Here is a 27,505-nt window from a genome sequence, read left to right on the forward strand (position 1 = left end):
TGTTGCATGCTATCTAAGGCTAACTGCTTGTACGCTTTCGATAAAAGAACTTGAGCCTTTTTAATGTTTGGTCAAGTCATTGGTGGAGGGCAATTTAAATGAGTACAAACAGTTCTTATAGCAGTATGACCTCTACCGATATCGCGAAAGCCAGCAACTACACGCAAGTTTACTTCATAGAAAGGTTTCTTCGTTACCTTTCCAGACACTGTGATGCAAAATTGTTCACCTTTTTACTGGGATACAGCCACCTTAAGTATCTCTAGAGTGTAATCCTTTATATAAAATGCGAGTTAAACACACTCGAATCGACAAATCTGAAGATTTATGCCACGCACATCATCACGCCACTAAATACTGCAGTCAAATATGGCGGTTCACCTTGCTCAAAGCTGTTCGTCTATTATCGGAAACACTCGGTTTCCGTTCTCAGCGTAGCTACTATCCAACGCGCGTCGATAGCTGGCCCTTTGATCTTTCGCCGCGTTTCACGTCCCTTCGTTTTAGAGTCCATGCTTATAGTTTAAAGTTGTAAAGACCCAAGTGGGTTGATAAGGGTTCTATCAAATTAACTACAGTAAAAAAATAGCACACAAGTGTTGTTTACCGGACTTGATTCTGAAACTAATAGACTATAAAATGTTTTGGACAGATGTGATTTACATTGCATCCATTTTCTGAACGGGTACGATGTTCTGATAAACTTACAAGCATCTGACAATTTATATCGCGCGCTACCATCATTTTTGTTATCACTATATTTGATATTGGGAACATCACATTAGATGCGGTGAATATAAAATTTCCTGCCGACCAAGGTTTTCCACTCTGGTACACTGATTGGTCCACTGTGTAAAACGTCTAGTTGGGTTTGTGAGTTTGAGAAGAGAAAGAGAATATCATATCCCCCACACTCATTCAATAGAAAGAAAACGCTAAAATATAATCAATGTTTGTATGAAATGACTTACTTCTGCTAGGATAAATCTTTATTCCCAGTTAAGTGATTTATTTATTCACAATATTGGGATGTTGAAAGATGAATAAACAGAAAATTAGAGTATTGCGTCCAAAAGAAAATGAAGAACAGTTGACGTTCCGAACTCACTATTTAAAGAAACGGAGTCCTAACGCTGACTGGGTAGGTCCGACCCTTCAGAAAAACTACCACTGGCCTATAATATATCTAAACTCCGGGACTTAAATAACGATACACACCATTTATTCTGTACAAAGCAAGAGAGAGAACAAAGAACATTGTCACACTAAAATGTGGATTCGGACTTAACACTTTAACATGGATTTGAACTACACAGTCCAATTGGTCTCTGGACTCAATGCCCCATCGTTAGACGGTGGGAAGTTAATCAGAATACAATTTCTGAGAGGTGTCCAATTTGCATGATTTGACCACATATCTTACTTGAAAATAATATGTCAAAGTCAAAACTTGGTGAAGCGCACAGCCAGATTTAAGTTTCCAATAAATGAATAGAGGTGGCCGGGTCTTTCTTATTGAATTTTACATTGTAAAAAAACCGATTTGCTGAAGGCACGCCGTGGCTGTGTTAGAGGTGGCCAAAGAAAATCACCCAATATATCAAAGATCTGTGAATATTTTTATATGTTTTAGAAATTTGTTCCCGGAAGTACAATGGGTTGCAAGGGTACGGAATTAATTAACTACTTTAAATACGGCAAAAATTTTGAGGGTTAATTATTCATATAAGTGTGTCGAGGGATGGTCGTTTTGTAACACGCGGACTGCGGGCGAAGCCATGCACGCATTATTATCCGGGACTGACCCTAGCGATGCTGTGAAACTGACGTGCTTGTTATTCTAAAGAATTCGCCCTTTGCTAAGGGACTGTGCTTTTTGTGGGATTCGAATCCAGTCTTCCAATCGGTTTCTCCTGAGATATCAGAACTAAAAATAACATTTTTGACATGATTTTGTGAATACTGTTTGTAAATATTTTGAAGATTGAACAAAAATCATCTTGTAATCCTTCATTAGTATATTTACACGACGCGAGTCCAACCATGACCATCATTTCCGTAGCCACGATTCCACCAATCCTCCTTGTGTCCTGGATCTAAACTTCACATTTTGAGAAGGACGGTATGAAATATAGAAATTTGAATATGCCTCACACATGCTAAAGTCTGTCTCAGTCCAGTTTGCCGCGGCATATCAAAGCTTTTTTATCATAACATTGCCTGATTCCCGTGGTTACTGCGTGGTAACTGCGCACTCCACAGCACGATGTCTGGCCACTGTATCCAAGAGTGCATATATAGGTTTCTGACTGACCAGAGCCTTCATATCATGGCTGTTCGAATATCACGGATACCGGATACCGGACACCTAAATACCGGATACCGGATACTCGAGATTGCGGAGTATATAGCGCATCGGGTCTAATGGTCAGCGGTAAACGGCAGTTCGTCTGAGAACAAGTAAATAATAAAAGGCCTAGATTATTTTCATATTAATACATAGGTATATCCTTTTCAAATACAGTAGTAGCATACAAAATGTTAACGGTATAGACAATTCAATTCAGATTTATTGCTTCCGAGTAATATCACGATTACATACGACAGTCACGGTAACAAACAGTGGAAATATTTTTTATCATTCTGCCAATATGAACGGATTACCGAATAGACCGTTACCGTTTTGGGCAGAGCTACTGTACAATACAAAATATCTTTATCATTCAGTTTCACGAAAGAAGAAGGCCATTTTAATAAAGCTAAGCTTTGACGATCTATATTTTCATGATCTTTAGAATCAAATTTAACATCGGGGTAAATAGTCACTTAGAGGTATGGTAGGTACCGGCATTCGACGAACTGATTTTTGAAGGTTATACCAAAACAATTGGTGTCCAGGGGTGTTGATTTGCGTTGATTTTCGACGATCGCCATGGACTCAATTTCATTTTTAGGGACATCGTGATTGAGAATGAAATGTAGACATATCGTCCAATAAATAGAATATTATCCTCCATAAAATAAGAAAACGAATTTTAATTCTTTGTTCTTAAATACTTGTATTTCATTGGTGTTCAGCTCAACTATTCCATAGTAAATGAACAAATACAAAATGTAGAGATCTTTAAAACAAACTTTATTAGAAGAAACTTTAGAACTGCCAGACTCGCTTATGGCCTTCTAACTTGAGATATAGGGCCTAGCAGTACTCAGGGTTAGCGGTGAAAATCCCCTAGGTAAAAATCCCCAATTATTCAAAGTAGGTAAAAATCCCCCACCTTTTGAATGGAGTCCAGATTAGATACAATTTTAAGGTCAATTTATTTGTATTAATATATTCTATTTAGTTACGTTAAATAGAAATATCATGAATATAGAAGTTATCGTATTTGAATGAAAAATATAAAATTAGAAGTTAATTAATTTACAAAATCGCATCACATAGTAAATCACAAAAAAATTACAAATTGGTACTTCATTAATACTGTATCGCAGAAAATATAAGTTAAAAAGAAAAAAAGAGGTCATCGCAGAGTTCAAACATATCATGATCTTAAATTTCAAAAAGCACTCCAAATTAAAAGTTCATTGATATCGCACAGCTTAAATAACATATCACAAGTTAAAAATGGCTCATGAAATAGATTTTGAAGTTTAAAAAGTATTGTCACTAATTAATTCAGTAAGTTAGCTTGTCACTCATTAATTTTGAGTAAGTTAGCTAACCAGTTATTCACAATAAATAGTAACTACGTTTACTAGATTTTGTTTCTTTATCTTCGTTTTTCCTATAAATGATTTTTGACCATTGACTTTATTAAGATAAACTTAAATGCTAAACAAAATACAGTTAAATCCATACAAAGCTACAAATTTAAGGAAGAAAAAAATTCAATCGCAAAAAGGCAGAAATAATGATAATAAATTTAGTAAAAATGATAATAAATGGATAGTACTTGAGAAATATCTTGCTTTAAAATGTTCTCTAGATGTGAAGTGGGGATTTTTACCTACTTTGAATAATTGGGGATTTTTACCTGGGGGATTATTACCTAGGGGATTTTTACCTACAACCGTACTCAGCCCTATTAATGAAAGGATTTTACAGAAAAACCAAAAAGGGCCACCAATACATATCCATCACCAGTGAAGTAAGATAATAAAAAATGAATATAACCTTTAACTTCACCTAACCAAAGAAAAACAGTATTCAGAAAGAAATATGTATAATATTGAGAAAGTATGAAGTACAACAGTGTGCATGAAATCTAGTGCAGGTCGCTAGAAAATAACAGCTGTGAAAATGCCAGACCTAAATAATACCAGGACAGAATTTTAGAACATTAATTCAAAGCTTATTACACTAACTCAAAACTGTAAGCTCAACTAAAAAAAATTTGGGATGTAACATGATGACGTATTTACATATATTATATTATTTTTATACATTTGCGTATTGATTTGTTATAACCTTCAACTAGAATTATATCAGAAAATAATGAAATGCGTTTGAAATACAATTCTACCAAATTCCGTCCTGGCATTTTCTAAGTCCAGAATTATCTGTGGTTATTTTCTGATAAAAATGTAGCTAGGCTTGTTAACGCCTACCTAAGATTTCGGAAGGTTAGGCGTACCTCATAGCGCTTTACCTGTAATCTTTTACAATTTCGGAAGACGGCTAAGCATACTTCACAACGCTTTACCTGTAATACTTTATGATTTCGGAAGACGGCTAGGCGTACTTCACAACGCTTTACCTGTAATCCTTTATGATTATTCTGAAAATAGAGAAAATTGTTTAACATTTATGAATTGACTACAGTAACATCAACATTAGATACGCTAAGTAATCACATTCTTAAGATTCTAGAAATGAGTTTAACTGAGATATCTGTTCTGGTGACATTTGGTGTTGAACCTCTGTACTAACAGAAAGGGACCGAGTTGAAAATGACCGATATTTGTTTCTAATACAATGCAAATTTAAGTGATAATAGGTTCTTTGGGGTTTATTGGATTTCGTTAATTCACCAGTGTGGGGATGTTTATACGTTCTGAAATCCCATTTTCTAACAATAAGGTCACAATTAGTTGATTCTGAATTACGGAACTCTTTACCGCAGCCATAACATTTTTTTATTAAACCTTGTAAAAAGGTTACTGAAAAATCATCCAAATTAAGGGAGTCGCATTGCTGCGATGTCGAACCTGAAGAACCACATCTCCTGGGTTGGTTACCTTTGGTTCCACAAGACTGTAAATTTACACTAGATGTTGCAATTTTAAATAAGTTTGTTCTTTTTTTACTACTTTTGTGCCACTTCAAATACTGACCAAGACTTGCTGCTTTTTCGGCAGCTGAAACTGAATGTGAACAAAGGGAATGGAAGGAAAACTGTTTACACGTACAGAAACAATTGCCACTTTGCACATTAACATTAACCGAATTATTTGTTATCGAAGTATCGCTTATAACACTGAACTTCTTAATCAATGGATTATTTGAAGGGGCACAGGCAATAGCATTTGAAGATGACAAAATATTATCAGCTTTTTTCCAAATTGAAAATAACAATGACTCAACAATCTGAACTCCATATTTATCTTTAGCATCTTTAACGGATATGGATATGTTTGAAGATGGTATAGTAATCAGATTTGAATCCACGCGATTATAAAGTTCATGCATCGTTAATGATTGGACCATTTTCGAATGCTCTATGCGCTGTGGGTGCGTCAATTGAAATATATTTTTACAAACAACTGATTTAAATTCATCCCTTACGACATATCGTTCGGAAACATTAGAAAACGCTCGGTATAACTCTTCCCTTTCACTCAGAATCATATTTTTTAACGATTTAATAAAAGCACATAAACCCAACTCTCTGTTTTGCATCCAGTTCCTCATTCTAGAATTCGTGCTCTCCGAAGAGTTAGTATAAAAGTAGGAAGGTGGATCACCCATTCCTGCATTTTGTCTTACATTAGAAATAAAACAACTCTTAATCATGGATAGATTTTCATTCATGTACTTCGAAAATTTTTTAGACTTATCTAATTCATTCCAACGAATTTCCAGTTTCTTGAAATTGAATATCACATTCATCCGCAGTACGGGAATTAATCAATGCATTTATACTATCATTTCCAAAAATACTAGCTAGAATTTCATTACTAGAATTTTGATCCAGACCAATACTACTTAACTTACTTATAACATTTTTTTAAAGTGTCTGGTACAACGTAAATGCAAAGCATTTGGAAAATAAGACGATACTGCCTGAAAAAGTTCGGTTTCCCCATCAGTACCGAAAGCTATAATGTCTTTTAGATCATGCTTTTCAGTTAATGTTCGAAAAAGGGTCCCGTAATCGTCTTTTTTCTTAGTGAAATGAAGCAAAACGGGGCCTGTGAATATAGGTGATTCTGCTGATCTTTAACATTGAAGCATTAAATTCTTATATGTGATCGGGGTTACATGAAACCTTCCAAATTTAAATGTGGGATCAACTGAAATAGGTGCAAAATCAATTGGATCAGATGAAAACTTAAACATATCATCTAACTGCTCATTAAAAAAAAGAACTGCAGCGACGTTGGGGTGAACCCCCAAAAACTGAATAAACTCCTTTAGTTCACCCTTAGCCAGGTCCATTAATACTGCTAATTCCTCGTTTTCATGGCAATGAGTAATACCTTTTTTACTTTGTCTAACTTTATAGGATAAACCTCTTGTGGCTAAATCAGCTTGGGAATCAGCAGTTAATACTGACGATACAGATATAGATTCAGCAGATGTTTGTCCAAGCATATTTTCCTTAGTTGCAGTTACAATAGAGGGTTTAACTCTCGTATGAGGTTTTTGATTAGTCTTAGAATTTCCATGGGGTCTAGCAGATATCGGATGTTCTTCATTGTCAAATGAATACTGAATGAATACTGAACTGTTGGCTATAGTACCATTCTTGTCGGTTAAATACATTAGCTTCCTAGAATGGTCTACATCATATTTGTGCCTGTAGTAGGTCTTGTAAAGGTATAAATTACATTCAATTTTCTGCTTAGTCATGGAATATTTCTGACCATTGTTTACAATATTTAATTTAGTTTTCCCTTTATGAATATAAACACCATTTCCATCACATTTTATATCAGCAAATGGAACTCTTTTTAAATCAATGATAAAAACGACATTTTTATCAACACAATACGGAACTTTGGTACACTTTATAATATTTTCGTTGAGTAAAGTAGTACATACAGTGTCGATATCCAATTCTTTGCCCTCTTTGAATATGGGTAATTGCTCGTCACCATTGTACAGTTTCATCGGAACAGATCTGTAAAGTTATTCAATTATTCATTATTGATGTAAACACAATATATTATGTATATCGTAAGGTAAAGTGACCAATTGTATATATGTATTTACCTTGTATCGTCATTTTTCTCACTGTCATCAGAGATTACTATACAGTCCGAGACATCTGTGCTATTAGTGCTGTTGGATGGTAAGTTCATAATCCTAAATAGATAAAATGAGTTCAAATCAGCAATACCGGTATAGCAAATTGGTATTCGGTCAAATAAAAAGATAACTTAAGTTCAGCTGAATAGCGAGAAAATTCAAAGAACTGCAGCTAAATTAAGCAAGCTTACTCGTCACTATTTGTTATTCCATTTATAACGTCGTCTGTACAATCATCAGACGATATTTCGATGACTTCCTTTAGATTTGTACTGAAAGTAGGAATTGATAACATATTAAAAAAATTATCATCGACTCATAAATCTTCATTAATGACAATAACAAACAAACCCCACCTAAATGTCTGTCATTTACTGATTTTCTTATTCTTCACATGTCACAGAATTTTGATATGATGTTCTAACATAGATATTCTAACATGTTCTAGATATTCTAACATGAAGTGCTTACCTGACATCAACATAACTTGTTAAGTCATCATCAGATGATGGAGGTTCTGAACTAAAATGAAAGGAAAAAATTTATAACTTCATCAATAAGGTTAGCTATCATAATCAGGGTGTTGTACCTTTCGACGCCTATTTCCTCCATGTATTGCTCCAAATGTTTATCGACCTGATGATCTCCCATTGCGGACTGACTGGCGCATTTAAAACCACAAGATATACATTTATAACTCCGCTGCCTGAAAAAGAAGTGAATGCATAAGAAAACTGCTACCATTTAAGGGACATTTTATAAGATGGACATTCCCAAAATTGATTAATCATTTTAAATGTAAAACCATTTTTTGAATCACATACCTACATACTTTAGATACTTTAGATTTGTTTTTCCTATTATTTCTTGCAGATTCTCCAAGTGAACTATACTAAAAATGTTGGATAACAATTATGATATAAAAAACAAAAAAACTCAAAGAAGTATTAGATGTTTTTAGTTATTCTGAATGCTAGGAAAGACATAAATTCAATCACCAAAATCGTTTTTGCAATCTGACCAACCAAACGTATATCTTAGTTATAATGTGGCCTAACTGATATTTTCACTAATAAAATAATTATTTACAACTCTTTTCCTGGCACTTTCCAGATGGCTCGTGACTATGCCAGGAATAAACTGGCCCTTGAATATAGTATCGCCACATTGTTCGGATGTTGTAGGAAAGTCACTCTGAAAATAAATAAATAAATAGTACTGAATTTTACAGAAACAAATGAGTAAAAAATAAACAACATTTAATAACTTCCAATTAAAATAAGTAGTTTTATTGGATAGTTGAGATTCTTTCGTAAATGTCGCACATGTAAGGAGTAAAAATCTGTCAGCAAAATCTATGTTGTGAATAAAACGTTTGAGTTTGTTTTGGCTAAGGATGTTTTTTTTTTCTTTGGTAACAGTTGCTCTGTCTACCACTAACAACATCATAAAATCTGTATAAACACTTGTATCTCACCTCAATCTTTTCGTAAACCATGAGAGTTTCCATCGCAAAGTCTAATGGGTCAAAATATATCTTTTCAACCTGAAAATGATAAGTAATCTATTAAATGGTTAGAATGATCAATTCTCATAACCAGATGCACTGGATACTAACATTCCTATCATCAAACATATACCAATCATTAGAAATATTCGAAACATTTCTGTAGTGGCCAGATGTGGCAGAGTCTCCACTGTGTAATATGACACTCCTGAGGGAATATCGGATCTAAAAAATCAAGGCAAAATATTCAAATATAACAATCTTGGCCCACTAATAATTATCAAAATTGAAAGCGAGATAATGATTCGCTAATAATTGAAATATAAAATTATCAAAATCGGAAATGACATCATACCAGCTGGTTTCCTGCCTGATCAGTTAAACCTTTAGGCACATTGACTGGATGATTCAGTCTTCGAACAGATGAGGATGTCAGATCAAAGGAAGACCTTAAGTATAAAGAAGCATAATTTTTTCCATAATATAAAACTTTTCAATAACATTTTCGATACAAATTTATAACTTGCATTTACCCAGCAATGCATAAGTGCAATGAGTTACAGGTTAATCATATCCTGAACACAGAAAGCAGCAGCTTTGATGATTAAAATGGATAGAGATTAGTGCAGAATTATATGATAACTTTGAAATTACCCACAAATTTTAAGTGAACAAGTGTGCTTTACTCCATATGTTAATCACATGTTTTTGTAACCAACCTATACAAAGTTTAGCAAAGGTAGCAAGTTTTCAAAATTGTATATGCTGATTTCATATCATACAGCTTCAAAGTTGATGGTATTTCATGGACATTTGATCAAAAATTATGATCGTTTATTGATGTACCAAGATATCTAAAAAAAATATATCCAGTATCTCTATTGTCTTATCAGTCAAATTTCATAACCTCTTGAAAACTTGTAACCTTGTAAATATCAAGTGCATAACACTAAAGAAATTAGAATGTATATGTAGTGTATATCATACAACACATTATCTCATCATACGACACATTTACAGTATATTTAGGGAACCTTTCGATATTTGGTTCAGGGCTTAGGTAACTAAGGAATAAATGATATCACATGAGGTTTATCATATAACGCTTTTGCAAATCTAATACAAACTGTGTCCTCAAAAGTTTTCTCTGAAAATCAAAAGATATAATAATGAAGTGCAGATAATAACTGTATGACAAGTTCTTGTTTAACATGCACTTTAATAAGATGAGATATTTCGAGTTAACAAAAATTGATGCTGGTTGCATCAGCACTTGCAAAACTACAAACATACCGTTTCAAATGCAATATAAAGTATTTTCCCGAAGATGGAAAACACAACTTTTTTTCCTGGAGAGCCTGAGTAGATCCACATCTGTAATGAAAACGTATAAAAGTTATCACTATGCATAACGGGATCATTCATTTATTACTAAACCCCCCTCCCCATGTACGCAATATCGGCCATTTTTTCATATACATCAAGCATTACAGTAAGCAATTGCACTTACACCTCACTCTCCCCTAATGTGTACGTAATAAATGAATGACCCCTAAGTATACTTTACTTGTCTTCATGAGTAAGCACTGCAGAATGGCTGGATAAAGTTTTCAAATCATCCATATGAAAAAGATGCACTTGCTTCTTAAACGGTTTATTGGTTTATTCAAATAATGACATACCCGCAATGAAAATTTATTTTTTCTTGCATTACTTCCATTTTGAGGGATTCCAGTATGTCTACCACTGGTTCAAATTTACGATCCTAGAATAAGTAACAAAAAACCCTTTAACACAGCCAATGAATGCAATATTCTATTTACTTTCTCACATCAGAATATAAATATAAAATTCATAATCACTATTCACTATTTTTAATCCTGTGATTTTATGTGAATGTTGCTTTAAAAATGACTTACCAAGCACGACAAAGACACAATAGGAATGGAAGTACCCCTTGTTCTTTTTTCGCTGCATTTAACACACGAAGCTGAAAATTGAAATGATGATGAAAATTAAGTGTATGAAACGGAGTGGGATTTACAATAGAGTCTAAGCTAAGTAATTTGAAAGCGTTTCAATGATTTTTGATTCATCATTTATTTAATTTAGGTCTATTCCATATATCAAACGTGTATGCAAAAATAGAATCAGCCAAAATCAATTTAAAATCCATGAAAACAACTTCAACATACTTGATTCATTCCACGTACTTTGAAACATGTCCAACAGAGACCTGAAAGTATAATTAGTCATACCATATGTATGATAAATAATGATGTAAGGCTAAAAAAATTATACCTTGTTTCTCATTTCTGCTGAGCTTCTGGCCGCCTATCTACCCTGTACATTACTTTTTTACAATCGTGATCAGGCTAACCATAATAACAGATCCGGCAGCTATAGAAATGAACTGTACAATTTTTTTTTTACAAAAGTGACCCGTTTAAGTTTAATAATGTGTCCTAGTTCGACAGCTCATCTTTTAAGCTTAAAAGAAAAATAAACTAGGTCGCTTAGCTTCAACTATTTTAAAGAATTTGTGTTACTTACGGATCTTCTCCAGAAACTTTTGTCAAGAGTCCTCGAAGGAACTCTTCAGCATCTTGCTGATCAGTCATTCTTGCACCAGGTATAATATCTGGAATCAATATTAATAACACTATTTCAAAATGACCTAGTTCATTTTGCTCCTTTTACATTCAATTTTACAATACTCGGCAGTCGAAATTTGTGTAAAAGAGTTATTACCACTAATCAAGTGGTACAGCTTTTCATTGTACCCGTTAAAACAATGCCACAGAATACACCGAATACATTCGTCATCCATACCTGTAACCAAACAACACAACAAAAAAAAACTATTAACTAAATTCAATAAGAAAACAACTTTTTTCCTCCAGCTGAAATACTTACATTCCACTGTTGTGGCATGTTGTTCGATTTTTGATAAAAAATCTGGCACCGATTTCAGCACTTGAACGACGACATTCAAATAACAGCAACTGTTGTTAAAGTTAGGCAGACCGGAAGGCACCATAGTTAAACCTACAAAATAACGAAAGATGTATTGCTCAAATATAAGCGGTAGGCCTATCCAAATAGCGGCATTTTTTTATCAATTATTATGAGATAGGCCTTTTAAAGGCTAGCTAGGTCTACTGTATGTTTAAAATTAAAGGCCTAATCAGATCAGCATTTAAATTAATATTATTACGAGATACGATAGGCCGACGACGATAGACTAACTAATAGTAGGGCCAATACATAGTATTAGCCTTATTATTAGTTAGTCTATCGTAATAGTAACTATTAGTACACCGGTGGTACTTGTCTGTCTGTCAAGAAGAAGTGAGCCGCTCCCTCTCCTCGCTCACTCTACTCTTAAAAAACCCACTCATAACTTTCTCTCAGCAGTCGCGGCCGCTTCGTCAGTGAATAGGCCAACATATATATATTTGATCTGTTGCATAGTATTGACATTAACGGCCTACTTACCGGAAAATGAAGATTGAGATCGATGAAGATTGAAAACGTGAAAGCAGGCTGTAACGCAGGCTAGCATTAAAACAAATAAGTTTGTTAGCCGCTGTAACAATTTGACATAAATAAATTGTATGTCGCGGCAGTACTACTTACAACAGCACGGAAACGACTCCTTAGACCCGATGCGCTATATACTCCGCAATCTCGAGTATCCGGTATTTAGGTGTCCGGTATCCGGTATCCGTGATATTCGAACAGCCTCATATCATAAGCAGTCTTTGAAAAGTTATAAAAATGATGTCATTCTATTCTTGCGGATTTGTGTTTTTCATGTTTTTATTCCACGTGATGCGTGTGAAACCATCTGGCCTCAGTCTTATGAATTGAAAAAAACGTTCTAAAGGGCCTCGGAATAGTTCTAAAGAATAAACAATAGTTCTGAAAGTTTGGAACTATCTTCGTGAGAAATACAAGAAATCAACGGTTGAAAAAGAAGATATTGAAACGGAAATAGATGAAAGACACTGTACGATTTTTACATTTCTTCTACTTATTTCCTCTACAGCTGTGTTGTATGTTCTAAATTTATCAGATTCCTGGAAATTCGTCCATCAAAACACCCCGACAACTTCAAAACAAACCTATGAAAACTATTCATTAATTATGCACTCTTGGATATCTCAAGAGTTGAAAATAATTCTAAGATATATCAGAAATGCAACAAGGTAGCAAAGCAAATTCATTCGTAACTTTTGCTCTTGTTACCACTCTTTGCCGTGACTATAGCAACAGCCAGCTGATTTTGCTGACTCACTAAATCTTTGCACGAGGTCCAGCCACTTCAGCTGTTGTCCATTGTCCCAGTGACACTACCTATCTTCTGGGTCGACACGAGCTTGTTAAGTATTGGGTGAAAAATGACTGGAAAGCGCGTGTAAACGCAGGAGAGGTCACTATACCGATCGGGTGGGAGTGGTGGGAGAGGATAAAATTAATGCTATATAGCTCCCGCTCCAGCAGATAGGCATTCTGCAACCAAAATCTATCCTCCATTTGATGTCAGTCTTCAAGCAAATGTGCACATTGATTGTTGACCACTAGTGTCGCTAGTGTCACTGGGACAACGGGCAGTTTCTCGGTAACCTCTTCTGGGTCGACACGAGCATGTTAAGTATTGGGTGAAAAATGACTTTCCGCTTTCCCGATACATTATATCCGTCCCTATCTCGGGTAGTTCTACTTCCTTGAAGGCTCTCTCCCCAATACTCATAATAAAAAGAATGGAGAGAGTACTCTGGGAAGCTAAACTTTATTTATACGTATAACATTTCCCACTTGCTGGTTTAATTGTTTGTCTTACTTGGAAATAATAAACTACAGCATTTTGTACAAATTGTGAATATGTAATTAGCTATAATAGATATGCTCGTATAACATTCAGGGGAAGGCTTTTTTAAACCTGGTGTGTCGCTGAGATTGGGGAATGTTTCCATTACCTTCGTCGTGTCACAGATGGCCTGCGCCAAATTTCCTGCAACTACCCCTGCGTCTTTCATGAGGGTCCCTCTAGTGTACGTTTCGAAACTGCTGACCAACCTATGTGAGTCATGATGTCATCTTTCCCCGTAGAACAGTTACCCAACATGAGTGTGAGGGCGCATGCTGACCTGAAGCTATGCGGTGTCTCACCTTCGTCTATCCCTAAAGTCCTTAAATAAAATCTTAATCTTTCGTAAACTGCGCTGTAGGTCAGTGGGCGTTTCAATACGACCCCGGCTTCCGTGACTGGTCCGAAGAGATAACCTACGGATAAGTCAATCCCGTCTTTTCCCATCCAGTCAAAGTACTGCTGTAGCGCCAGGACTGGGCAAAGTACTTTATCCGGGCACCTTTTGATACTAAATGTATTTGTGGCGTCCCCTCTTAATGTTTTGCCGAAAGATCGGTCGATAACTAGGCCTGAACCATCGTTTAGTTTCTTGACCTCCTGTGATTTTAACCATGTCAGGTCCCCAGCCCTGTCCCCTCCAAAACATTGTAATTTAAAGAACGCGTCATCTCTGAAAGCCGTGGATTGTTCCCGAAGACTAGTATCTTCCCTCGATTTCTGGCCCTTCAAATAGTTCGCAATTCGGCGAAACTTTTCGCTGAAGAGAGGTTTTGCATTCTTTTTCATGACGTGTGACTTTGCCTGCTCTTCTCGGATGTATTTTAGGTATTGTGTTACTTCTGGGGACTAAGCTGGGTTCCCCGATTGGCAGGACTCGTCCCAGCGCAAACCCCTCCCGGCAAGATCAAATATCACGGTCAGGCTTCTAACGATATTTTCCACTGAACTGGTTGCCATACGAGTGTCGCAGGGGCAGATGCCAGCGTCCCGAGTCACCAGGTATTCGCAATTTGTTTTGTGGATTTTTGTCTTGCCATCTCGGTCTTTCCACACCAGGAACCTTCTAACCTCTAGAGGAGTAGCTGTTTCGATGCATCTTTTTTGGGGGAGTCCTGCTAAGAATTTGGAAAACCCGATCGAAGGGAGTTCCTGGCTTTATACACTTTACTTTCCTTTGAGGATCTCTCAATTTCAGCAAGCCTGGCGTCGATGAGGGATACTGGCACCCACGGAAACAGTTCCTACAATATACGAAATGGAGACTAGTTCGTATTGGATAGTGTATTATTTTAATTATGGTATATTCTTCATATATCATAATAAATGTCCCTTATTTCATACAGAGTTTTACAAAGTTGTAGTTTCATTTATATATCACAAGTTATTCTGAATGCGACAAGATCCCATGGTAATCCTTTTAGATCCCTAACGAATCCTTTGGTGGTTGGGTACCACAAGACACCCTTTTCTGATTTACTTGCTACTATATATCTATCTATTTCATGTCGTGATAGTAGAGGCCACCATGTTGGTCTAATGTCAAATTTCGGAAGTAACATGGTACATACTTTAACCCTTTGGGTGTATAGGTATCTCAATAAAGATGGTGTAAGGCAGAAGGGCGGGAAAACGTATGGCTTTTTTTCTGTGTATATGTCCTGGGCAAATACATTTACGCCCGCTGATTCTAGGGAGGGGTAACGAGTGAAATGTCTCAAGATCTTCCCATCCCTTGATCGCATGGCGTTTGCGTCTGATGCCGTCAGGTCAATTGTGTGCGGGCCGAATATCTTCTCTAATACTCCCCATTTCCTAAGGTCTATGAACGCGTCCTGTGGGGAGGTTATACGCGAGAAATAATCCGCAGGATTTTCAAGAGAAGGTATGTATATTAAAGTCAGTTCTACGTTGTTGTCCATTGTAAATACGAAGATATCTTTCATTATATCATTCAGGGGTTTACTCTTGCCCCCCTGTTTGCACCAGGAAGCAACGACGGCTTGATTATCTATAAACGCATCTACGCGGCAGTTTGATATATCGTTCTTCATCATTTTGAGACCAATAAGTAGAGCTTCCGCTTCCTTCAGGTGGATTGGTCGGTTGTCTCCGGCTTGCCAGTAACCTGCGGCGGGTTTCGTTGTAACCTGGTCATCTAAGGGTACTAAACCATACCCTGAAAGTGATGCGTCCGTCGCTAAACGGACTGGGACATGTTGTTTCGAGCGCCACCTTACGAAACCGGTCCAATTGTCTAAGAATTGCCAGTGTTGGATTTCTTTTTTCAAGTCATCAGAGATAACAATTGGTTTGCTGTTTTTTGAGGCTTGAGAAATTGCCCTGTTAACCTCCCGTGTGTACAGTGAGGCACTTGGTACCGCCAAAACGAGGGATATGCATTTTCCCGCGAATCTTTGCAGTGTTCTTAGGTTGACGAAATTTCCTGCTAAGATGGTGTCTCGAAGCTGGCATAGATTATCCTTTTTTATTTGTGGAAGAAGGAAGGCTTGTTTTATCGCATCTATGACTAGACCCAAATATGCGGCTGACCTAGATGCTGGTATATGGCATTTTGGAATATTGAGGGTGTAGCCTAGGCGGGTCAGTACTGAAAGAAACACGAAGAGTGCCTTCCTTGGAGTAAGTTTATCCGTTTTTCTAACGATGCCGATTCTATCGTCAATATAAAGCATGTTAGATAGTGCCTTGTTCCTCAAATAAACGGTTACTGACAGACCAATAGTTTGATAAATGTATGCGGATGCCTTCGAACCAAATGGTAAAGTGTTATATGTGTATACCCATCCACCGAATATAATCCCAAAATATTTGTGACAGTTTGGTTTAATAGACACATGGTCATATCCGGATTTTTCATCTAAGGTGAATATATAGCTGTCCTCGAATACTAGTCTTGGAATATCCTTGAGGGTTTCCAAGCTAAATGGTAGGTCTTTAATCCATAAGTTTAAGTACCTTTGGTCGTGACATAGTCTGGGTTTTGACGGCTCTAATGTCAGTGGCATTACTAAATATGGCATCTGACAGTTACCCACTTCCCCACATATGGATAAGGATCCGTTTTTATTCTGTCTTCTAGGGTTTTTACAATGAATTGGGGAAATTTCTTGCATATTTTATTATTGTATATGACGCAAGGTTCCGGTTTTCTCGAGTCGTAAGGTTTCCCTTTGAAGTTACCCTTGAAGTGCGCAAAGAACTCTTCTACATCTACGCCATCTCTTACCCATGATAGGATGGTATCCTTTTAGGGGTGTTCGGCTAAGATAATTTCCCATTGTGCGACTTTAGTAGATAGCATATTTGGCTTAAAGAAAAACGGGTCCTATATAGGTAGCGTTTCGACGTCTGTCTCTAAATCTGGGTCATCTAAGACTTCTTCAGCTGAATGGCGAGTCTGAGAAGGGGACCCGCTCAGCGAGGTCCAACGTGGTCGGTTCTTATCTACAATGATGTCGTTAGGGTTAAAATTTATGTTCGCCTCCCATTCTGGAGTCATGTAACCACTTTCCTAGAAATAAAGGGGGTTTATTAATGAATATAACCATGTGCGACCTCGCCAAGCAGGTCCCGATCCAAGCTGGCGTGAATACAATCCACTAGAGAATCAGTGTCTCTTGAGCTTACACCGGAAACTGCATACCCTTATGAAAATAGGTGGGGTCCACAAACAGTTATGAAAAAGTTATGTTTTGCTTTATACACTGTGAAAATAAATGGAGAAAAATAATTGGTTTTCTACACCTCTATAAAGGGGGTCTGTATAGGTTCCATAGAGGTGAATTATTATAACGACCGGGCCGTTTTTCTTCTTCCGAGGTGGAATTTTTCTTGGGGACTTATAAACATTTGGCCATAATTTTCATCACCTTCCCTGTTTCAGATCCCCCAAGGCTTGCTAAACAAAAATTCCCTATATCGATTTTATCTTTGTTCTTTTCCGCCTGGCAGAATACCGCTGCATATAAACCGGCATCTTTATGATTATCTTCCCGGGCAGTGCTTGATAGATCCTCTAATGCTGCGATCAGTAAACTATCTGCAGCGCTTCCCTGATAAGATAGGGATTGTACCCTTTTAAGAGCTGCCTTTACCCTGTGTCGCATTGTTTCGCTCCAGTTCTTCTAACTTTTCTTTAACTACCTTTAATTCCGATTCGTCATCAGGCTTTGACTCCGTCGGGGTTCGTTTTCTTTTCCCGGGAGTTGCGGGTTGTTGGTTCTGGCTCTCCGCAGCTGAGGTACTTGGTTGTGATTGGTCGTTAATTGTACCAGCGCTGGTTTCTGCACTACTATTGGTGGTCTAAAATACAAATATAGTGTCAGATTTAGTTTGATTTCAGTATAATTTACTGAAGTATCCTAGAGTAAAGTACATGGAATTGAGTATAGATTAATTAATTTACTAACTTAGTATCTCCAATTCGTAGTTAAGTTCACATACAGAAGAATAATGTGACATACTTCACCGATGCATACGTACGGGACGGGATATCCCGGATAACGCGGGTGTGGTTTCCCAGTTTTCTATGATATTTACATTTTACATCCACAATCTATATTTATCAGATTATGCACTATAACTTTTGTTGTGATCATCATTATTGATCCACACCCGGGACAAAATGTTCGCTCTTTAATTTAAAAATCTATGTTACTGACGTTATGCCATACCTTTTTTCCCCTTAATTGTTTGCCTTCTGGGGCTCCAAAATCATTAGCGTATACGATGCAGTGGTGGTTCGCCTTCCTGGCCTTTTCTTCAGTAATTGGACGCCCTGCAAGGTCCATGATCTCGGAAAGGGATTCATCAGTAACTTTCTTGAATATAACCGTCGCTTCCTGTAAGCTCAACTGTTCTGTACTATCTTTTGAGTGTCTCGCCATAGGTGATGTCGTTGGTGCGTCATTCCGAAGGGCTCTCACAACCGGCAGTATGCTACGTCCTATCAAGGTGTGTCCTTTTTCAAGGTTGCCATCTGGAAAGTATAAGACTGAAGGCATGACAAATCGTTACTACAGTTATAGATATTGAATTTATCCTCAAAAGTAATTATTCAGAATAAATCGTCTAAAATTGTCAAGTGACTGTCCAAAAGTAATTAACTATGACTACAATGAATTTTGGTCGGATATTCTGCATTAATTATCATATTCATGGTTAACCTTTACTACAAAGTGTGAGCAAATTATAAGTATGCTATGTACAAAAAAATCTTACTTCAATCTTGTTCCCTGAAGACCCGAGTTACAATACTGTCGTCGACGTATGTACCTGCAGTGAATGTGATCTGGAAACCATGAAGTTTTATATACCCCATGCTACAACTATGAACTGGAAAGATTGGTCTTTTCTATTTCGGAATGCCTCTTTTGAATATCTATTTGTATTTCTATTACCACGGAAACATATATGTCCTGTGTGCACCCGGCCTTGAAGGCTTAAAAGTGTCAATGTATTAAAGGATAGTGAAATAGCTGTTTCCAAGCGTCCTTACATATATTATTTCTACATGACTCCAATCCAATAGAAAATTGTGTGGTTGGGCACATTTCAAAACAGAATTCCAGGCCCCGATTCTTGGGTTAAAATTTGTAAATTACACGAGACTTACCTGTAAGTTGAAGTGGAATTCAGATTCTGTTTTCTCCCTTTCAAGGGTTCTATAATGTAGTTTCCCATATTCTACCCCAGGGAGTGCCGACACAAGAGAACCAATTACCTCCGCCACTGATCTAATAGTTTGCTCTGTTTTTTGGATAGCTAATGCACACATTTGCCTGATTTTTTCCCCTTCTGTGTGAGCTTTACTGACATAGAGATAGAATCGAGAGCAAAACCCAGTGTCTCAATTGAGGTATTAGGTTCCAAGCAAGATTTGACTGGGTGGACAACAAATCCAAATTTATTCAGTAAGTCTACCGTTTCTGGAGTTTCTTGTGCCCTTGGGCTCTAGGGATCGAGTAGTGTGCATCTTTAATATCCAGCGATGCCATGTAGCACCCTGGCCGCATCATTTGAATGATGGTTTCAAGCCCCTCCATTTTGAAATGATGGTATTCAATATAGTCGTTAAGTTTAGAGAGGTTAAGAATCATACGGAATTGCCCATCTGGCTTCGGTCGTACAAATATGTTTGACAAGAACTCGCCTTGCTCATGGCAGCAAATCTCTAAGACACCTTTAGTCTGCAGTTTAGCAACTTCCGAATCTATGACGGTTTCTTCTTTATTATTAAATTTAATCCCCTTAGGGGCTCTACACATGGGTAGGCCTGTTAATTCAAGTTTATAGCCGTTTTTGATGATTTCTAGAATAAAGGGGTCCGAAGTGATATTCCGCCAATTTTCTAGGCACTTTGTAACGCCACCTGCTTTAAATGCCTGAACGTTCTTTACTGCCATTTGCAAGGTGTTCTTGACGAACGAGTCACAAGAGTCTGATATTTCACTTACCAAGGGTTTTATACCTACTGGTTGTCCACTTTGGGCTTCTTTGACATTTTCTGCTAATAATGCTGGGGTTTCCCCCGTTTTCCTTTCTGATACGGATAGCGTTGTTGTTGGTATCCGCTGCCGCGATAGTACTGCGGGTTGCCGTATTGTGTGTTGTTGTACTGACCGTTGTACTGGGGCCCCTGGCCCCGACCTCGCCAGTTTTTTGAGTCAACAGTTTTTGTTGGTTCTGCTGGGAAGGTATAGCTGGCTTCCTTACTAATACCTCCTTACTAATATCATCCGACTGTTTGACGTCTTTCAACAGTTTTGCCAGATCATCCCCAAAAAGCCACTTCGTGACTTCGACGTTCTCGTCACAGAGTCTAGAGGCGTATTGTCTTTTCAACACTGGCCTAATTAATTCTCTCCTTCTCAGGGATAATTCATGGACGCTATGTCCTATCAATCCCAGACAGTCGGTCAGCATAGGTATAACGGATGCGACATCTTTCCCATTAACCAACTGGTCAGTAGCTTGAGCTACTGCCGAGCCTGCTTTAATAAGAACGGCCTGGTTTGCTGATGCCGCGAGGTCCGAGCCCCTCTTGTACTTATCTAATAATTGCCAGATTGCGGCATTGACCCTTGGCACTATCATGTTGCTACAGTTTTCGGGTCTTAAGTATTCTTTATTTTTCACTGTTTCCTTGGGCATACTCTTGCCGAATCTCCGATTCGCGACCTTGGCCACTTTAGGTTCAATTGACGGCCCATAGGCCTCGTCGTCAGATCCTTGATCATCGATACTATCGAGAAGTGTTTGTTTGTCTGTGGGAGCTTGGTGTAATTTAGCCACCAGGTCCCTCACATCCGCATCATCCTCGTCACTTTGAGGTTCTCTCTCCTCCTCTGACATGTCGTGGTGGGGTTTTACCCCTGAGTTTGGCTTTCGCCTTTTGTTTGGATTTACCCAAGAATCACCTTTCGGTGGTTTTTGCGCATCTAGCGCCTGTTTAATCGCTTCCGCTATGAAGCCTTTCAGGTCATTATTAAGACCGGAGGAGGACCCAGGTCCTACCTCATCCACCGTTGTCGACTTGTCGAGAGTTAACTCGTCACCAGATCTTTGATCACCAGCCGTATTCATGATAATGGTGGGAACAAAGTTCAGAATAACAATTATATCCAACGAAAATAAAAGTAATCTAAGCGATATACACAATAATATCCAATCGTCAACGTTTGTTTATAATCCAAGAGTCAAAGTTTTTTTAAATAAATCCGATTAAATAGAATATGAGTAAAAGCACACTGTGATATGGGTAAGTATACACAAAATAGCGCATTAACACGAAAGTGCGTGTAACCGATCTACAAGATAGAAGCACACTGATCTACAGATGGCTTCACGCATCTCATGTTACACGGAGTGAGGAGATTGATGGGTAGATAGAATAGACAACGCTTCTGAGAACACTTCTGATAATACACTTCTGATAATACACTTCTGATTCACTTCTGATTCACTTCTTATACACATTTCTGATAATACATTTCTGATTCACTTCTTATATACTCTCCTGATTCACTTCTGATGATACACTTCTGATAATACACTTTTGATAATACACTTCTGATTCACTTCTGATTCAATTCTTATACAAATTTCTGATAATACACTTCTGATTCACTTCTTATATACACTCCTGATTCACTTCTGCAAATACACTTCTGATAACCCACTTCTGATAATACATTACTTATAAAATAGGCCTTTTATAAAACCGGACAAAGTTGACGATGAATCGGAAATATGCTTACTGGCAGCTAAACGCGACCGGTGTTTACGGCAGTCTTCAAGCAAATGTGCACTCTTATTGTTGACCACTAGTGTCGCTAGAGTCACTGAGAAACCAGTACCAATTAAAGTGTGTACATTTGATATCCTTTGCCTAACAAATGCCGCGGCAAACTGGGCTGAGACAGACTTTATTATCTTATAGAGCTTCCAGCTCGCGCCTCTGGCGCTCGCTGTGCGCTTATCATCCTGAAAATGCCATTTATCGCCCTCTGGATCTGACACCAGCTTCCTCTGGCCAATCCCTCTCCTCTTAACAAACGCCCACCCACGTGAATGTCTTCACTTTTGGTACTGAATGGAAATCTGAGTATAATTACAATAGATTTAAGAAAATGTCATTTTCACGACCTTCAATCTTTAGAGATAATGAAACTGATTAAATTAGGCCTAGACAGAAATAGAAACTCGATCAAGAAATCAGTGCCATTGTGCACAGCAAGATCATTTAACTCAAAATTGATATACATATTATTGATGACTGTCTTTAATTTTTTTGACTGAAGTATTAGAAACTGTTTCCCAAATGTAAATAAGTTGTGTTAGCGCAACCGTTGCCGCTCCTCGAAATTTGTTTGCTGAGGTTCCTAGTTGTTGGTTTGTATGTAATTATCGTCTGGCTGTGGTTCCTGTTGTAAGGTGTTGGTGTCTCGATGTGCTTCCTGTGAACGATCCCAAACGATCTATGCTTACGGAATTTATGGATTGATTGAAAATACTAAGGTTGCTGAACAGGGCTTTCAGAAATACCAGCATTGTTCACGGTTGCTGATCGTGAAAGGTAATAGTAACGATTGTGAAATGCACAACATACACAAGTCCACGAGTGGTTCGCAAAAATTCGATAGAATCCTTTACAAAGTTTAATTGCCAAACTGGTTTGTATTGACGAAATTGTAACAATTGTTCTAAAAACATCTTCTGATTAGTCTCGACACCACTCCAAATAAATATATAGTCCTGCTGGATGGTCTGCAAGTGCCCCTTCAGTTCAGTAAACGAATTGTGCCCCATCGATAAAACCAGTTTCATTGCCAATATGTAAAATCTTATCTAAGGTCAGGGGTTCGTTAAGGAAGAAAAATTCGTGAACTTTACGGCGATAAATGCTGAGCAAGAAATCATCCAGTTTCTTTTTTTCTTCATTGATTTTAACTGTTCGTTTTTGTGGGGTTAAAACCTTGCCTTCTCTCTTTTTCTGCTGTCTTACTCTTTGGATACTGTTGTAGCCTATAGCAGTAGCTTGAGCTGTCCTTTTAATAGTTTCTTCAACGGTTTTGAGTCATATCTCAAGTATTCAAAACACATTCAAAATGATATTTCGCTCTTTTGATGATGTTGGTGTTCCTCTCTTTCTCTTCGAATTTACTGTGTTGATGGTGTCTCACAGGCAGTAGCGGATCCAGGTGCATCTTGTGACTATGTCAACCAAAAAAAGGCATATATCTACAATTTAGGGCGTATCAGCAAAATTTAGCGCCGCAGGGGCGAAATGCGACCGTCGTAGACGCGACGCCAACAGCGGGGGTCTGGGGTCCTCCACAAATTTTTGAAATTTAACTATCATTTTAGAGCTTTCTGAGCATCTCTGAGAGGTATTTAGTCAAGAAACATAGGTTATATATATTCAGGAAAAATATCTAATTATTCAAAATTTATTAACAATCATATCAATAAAATCCACTGTACTAACTAAAATATGTCAGTGTTTTTAATCATCATTATCCTGGAGATTGCAACATTTAGTTCTAGCAAGCATAGAGACATTTCAATTGCTCCATATTTTCAAATCAGATTTGAAAATATTCCACATCTTAGCATTAAAATTGATTCAGAACAATTACAGTCCTAGAAGATTGCAACATCCCTCAACAGATAATGGCACTTAGGTTATTATTACACAATGAAGCTACCTTCATTTATAAGACTGATTTATAAGATATGATTTGTGGATAAGTAGATAACTATTTAACAATCAATTTTGAAATGATAATTAAGTCGAAAATAATAAAACATAACACATATACAAAACACTAGTTATTTCAAAATGATAATCAAGTAAAAAATAAGAAAAGATAACCTAAAGATTTAGATGTGATTGCACATTCAAGCGATTTTGTGTCATGGTACTCCTCATACAGGTTTTCAGGCGACAAAGTACAACTGGTAATTGGGAGGGTAGCCATGATGACAAGTGCTGTATATATGTTTGGAAATGCTGCCTTGTTACATTTCATTAAGAGCTGTACCAATGACTCTGGAACTTCCTTTTTATCATTAACCATTTTGATCCAGTAAGATTGCCCAACGGACATCTCAGAAGGCAACAAAGAAATTAAAGGTAAGTTTTCTTTGTAGTTATCACAGAATTGTGTGAATTCTGGTTTCCAATTATCCAAATTCATGGTTAAGTAATCTGGTAGTGCTGTAAATCCCTTGAATACATTCTCCTGGCCACTTTTAAACCGATCTTTCAACTCTTGAGACAGGTGATCAAGGAGAGGGATACATACTTCTTCATGCGTCTCTACAGCATGGTATGCTCAATTTCTCTGCCGAACACATGTACGTGGTTGTTTAATTTCAATGTCTAGTACTTGGGCCATGTGTCACGCTTGTTCAAACCAAACCGAGTACTGTGCATCAACATTATCTCTTGATTTTTGGCGAACCGTAGGTTTGCCTATGCAAATGGTCTGATGAAGCAGTAGTCATTGAAAATGAATAGAGTACCGGTGTGTCAACAAGGCACAAACATTGGCTGTTGAACCAATAGTGTTGATTTTTGGTGTCATGGTTTGGCCTAATGAGTTATCGAGCCCACAAAAATTTCATAGTGATCGAGTTATTTTTAGGGGACTTATTCTTGAAAAACACACAAAAACCCTGCTTTTTAGCACTCAGTAATGGCACGTTTTTACATATGACAATTTGCATGCTTGGAATTGAAATATATAAAAGTTCAATCCTTCCTGGAAGTGTTGCCGTTTTTAGTTCGACTGATCTCAATGTACTTTTCGACCTACAGGCCCTCACTTTATAAACCCCCTAAATTTCCTCGCTTCTATTTATTTGAGTTGGCCTTGTAACCTGAGCTACAATGAATGTGATTGGCTGTTTGTGGGATATACGGGACATTCCGGGAATTTCGCCATTTGTGATGTCATTGGGAAAGCCCATTGGGAAAGCCTAATGTGAAACCCAAAACAAAATGGCGCGCATTTTATTGTATTTGTTTTGATTTCTAGAAAAAAAATCTGTATATGTTTGCATTTTTTACATTTAGTCGATGGATGGCTTCTGACTTGTGAAATTGCGGTCAATCTAATACTGCGTCGCTAGTACATTTGTATATACGCGCGTCAGCTGTCAGCCGCGTGTGTGCGAATATAAGTTACAGTTTGTGGTGCGTTAATAATCACCTGAGCGAGTCTATATATAGGCAATTATAGTATACACAATTCAATTCAATTCTTTCTACACAGCACTCTCACACATCTGCAGGCGCATAAATTGTCAGCCTCATACTTTTCTAATCCAAATTAATTCATATTTAGTATAATATTTTTGACAATATATGCACTCAATGATTTAATGGGGAGCCACAGGGCCATTGGACCTTTATTTAACTCCTTCTATTACTGAATCAATGAGAACATCTTGGTCAATGGACTGAAGCTTTAGTGTTAACCCACCTGTCATACAGATGATTTCTCGCACAAGAACAAAAGCGATGATAAACTGGAAATCAGTCAACTGGGTAAAGAGACCATTTGCTTTTCGTACTGATTCAGGTAGCCAGGTGCGACTTTCTTTAGACCGAATTATATTGTGAGTCCAAAATCCCAATGCCTGTGTCGCTGTAGATCTCCATGACTTGAAGTCGCTTGATCCACCTTGTCTGGCAAATATCAGGCAATTTATATTGCCTAGCACCCGGACAAAGCTCCTTCACTCGCTTTTTAAACAGTTCCTCTCGTTTTAGAGAAAATGTGAAAAACCTTGACCATTCTGCAAGGCAGTCCATCATATTCCTAGCCAATTGGACAGTGGCTGTCCGCACCACACACAGATTAAGCCTGTGTGAGGCACAGTGTATGTACAGAGCTTTCGGATATCGTTGCTTTATTCTAGTTAAAGCACCCTGTACACACCAGACATATTTCCTGCGCCATCATAGCATTGTCCAATGCAGTTGTTCACGTCTAGTCCCATATCCTTTACATTTTTCAATATCAATTTTGAGATGGCCTCATCAGATGTTCCTTCTTTACAGTGAATGATTCTTGAATGTTACCGGTCTCATCGACATATCGCATAACAAGTGGCATCTGCTCTACATTTGATGAATCAGTAGCCTCATCAGCTAATATGCGGAAAAACGTAATTTTCATCTGGTACAAATGTACGCTTCATTATCATACATTTTTTTCCAAGAGCATCACTATAGCAAACACCCATTCTCCCATTTTCATCACCTATCAGTATATGACTCGTTATCTGACCACAATCAGCGTCACTTTTACGATGGCAATAGCATGAAATATTGTGCGTCAATGCAACTGCTCTTGTTTGACATATACATTCCATATGACACTGACAGTTAGTTTTAATTCCTACTAAACAAATGATCTTTCTAACATAATGCCCATCATAAACGAAACAGTTACACCTATAATATTTTTCACTATAGCTATATGTGTCAACGGTCTTTGACTTAAATTTCATTCTATGATAAAAGTTATCCACAATGAATTCATTTGCTCCAATCATATTTTGAATGGGCCGAGTCTCGACGACAGATAATGGGCGTTTGATTCCAGCACCAAAGAAATTTCCATCTTCAATAGCAGTTACATTTTTGGTTAAGGGAAAGCCTCTTGCAAGACAATCAAATAAATTCTTAACACGGTACGATTTATTTTCACTGATTATATTATACTCACAGACAAGCTCTTTACATGTTTCAGGAAAAGAAATGATCGTACGACTTGGCATGGTACACCACGTGTGCCATTTATCAATTCTTTCAGTTTCCGCCCTTCACCTTCAAAAATGAATGCCGATGAGGCCCATATAGGTCCACAATTTCTTACACTTTCAACTAAATGCAATAACAAATGGGAATTGTATGTGCAGTTTTCGATACCATACATATCTTGCATTTCAAAAACAAATTTCTTCAACTTCAAATCGATTGACTTTAGCTTTTCCTCTGTAACCACAGGAAGTAATAATTCATAATTGGCACTTGACAATAGTAGCCAGTGATTCATATATTGCACTGGTAATATTCCCGAAAGTACAGTTGGCGAAACGATTAAAAAGAATC

General features: G+C 37.4%; 1 pseudogene; it reads right to left on the reverse strand.

The window, feature by feature from the left end:
• Window positions 1-27,505, reverse strand: part of LOC141911573 (uncharacterized) — an 80,389-nt pseudogene that overhangs the window by 35,286 nt on the left and 17,598 nt on the right.

Source organism: Tubulanus polymorphus, chromosome 10 (genome assembly GCF_964204645.1).
Source record: "Tubulanus polymorphus chromosome 10, tnTubPoly1.2, whole genome shotgun sequence".
Taxonomy (NCBI): Eukaryota; Metazoa; Nemertea; class Palaeonemertea; order Tubulaniformes; family Tubulanidae; genus Tubulanus; species Tubulanus polymorphus.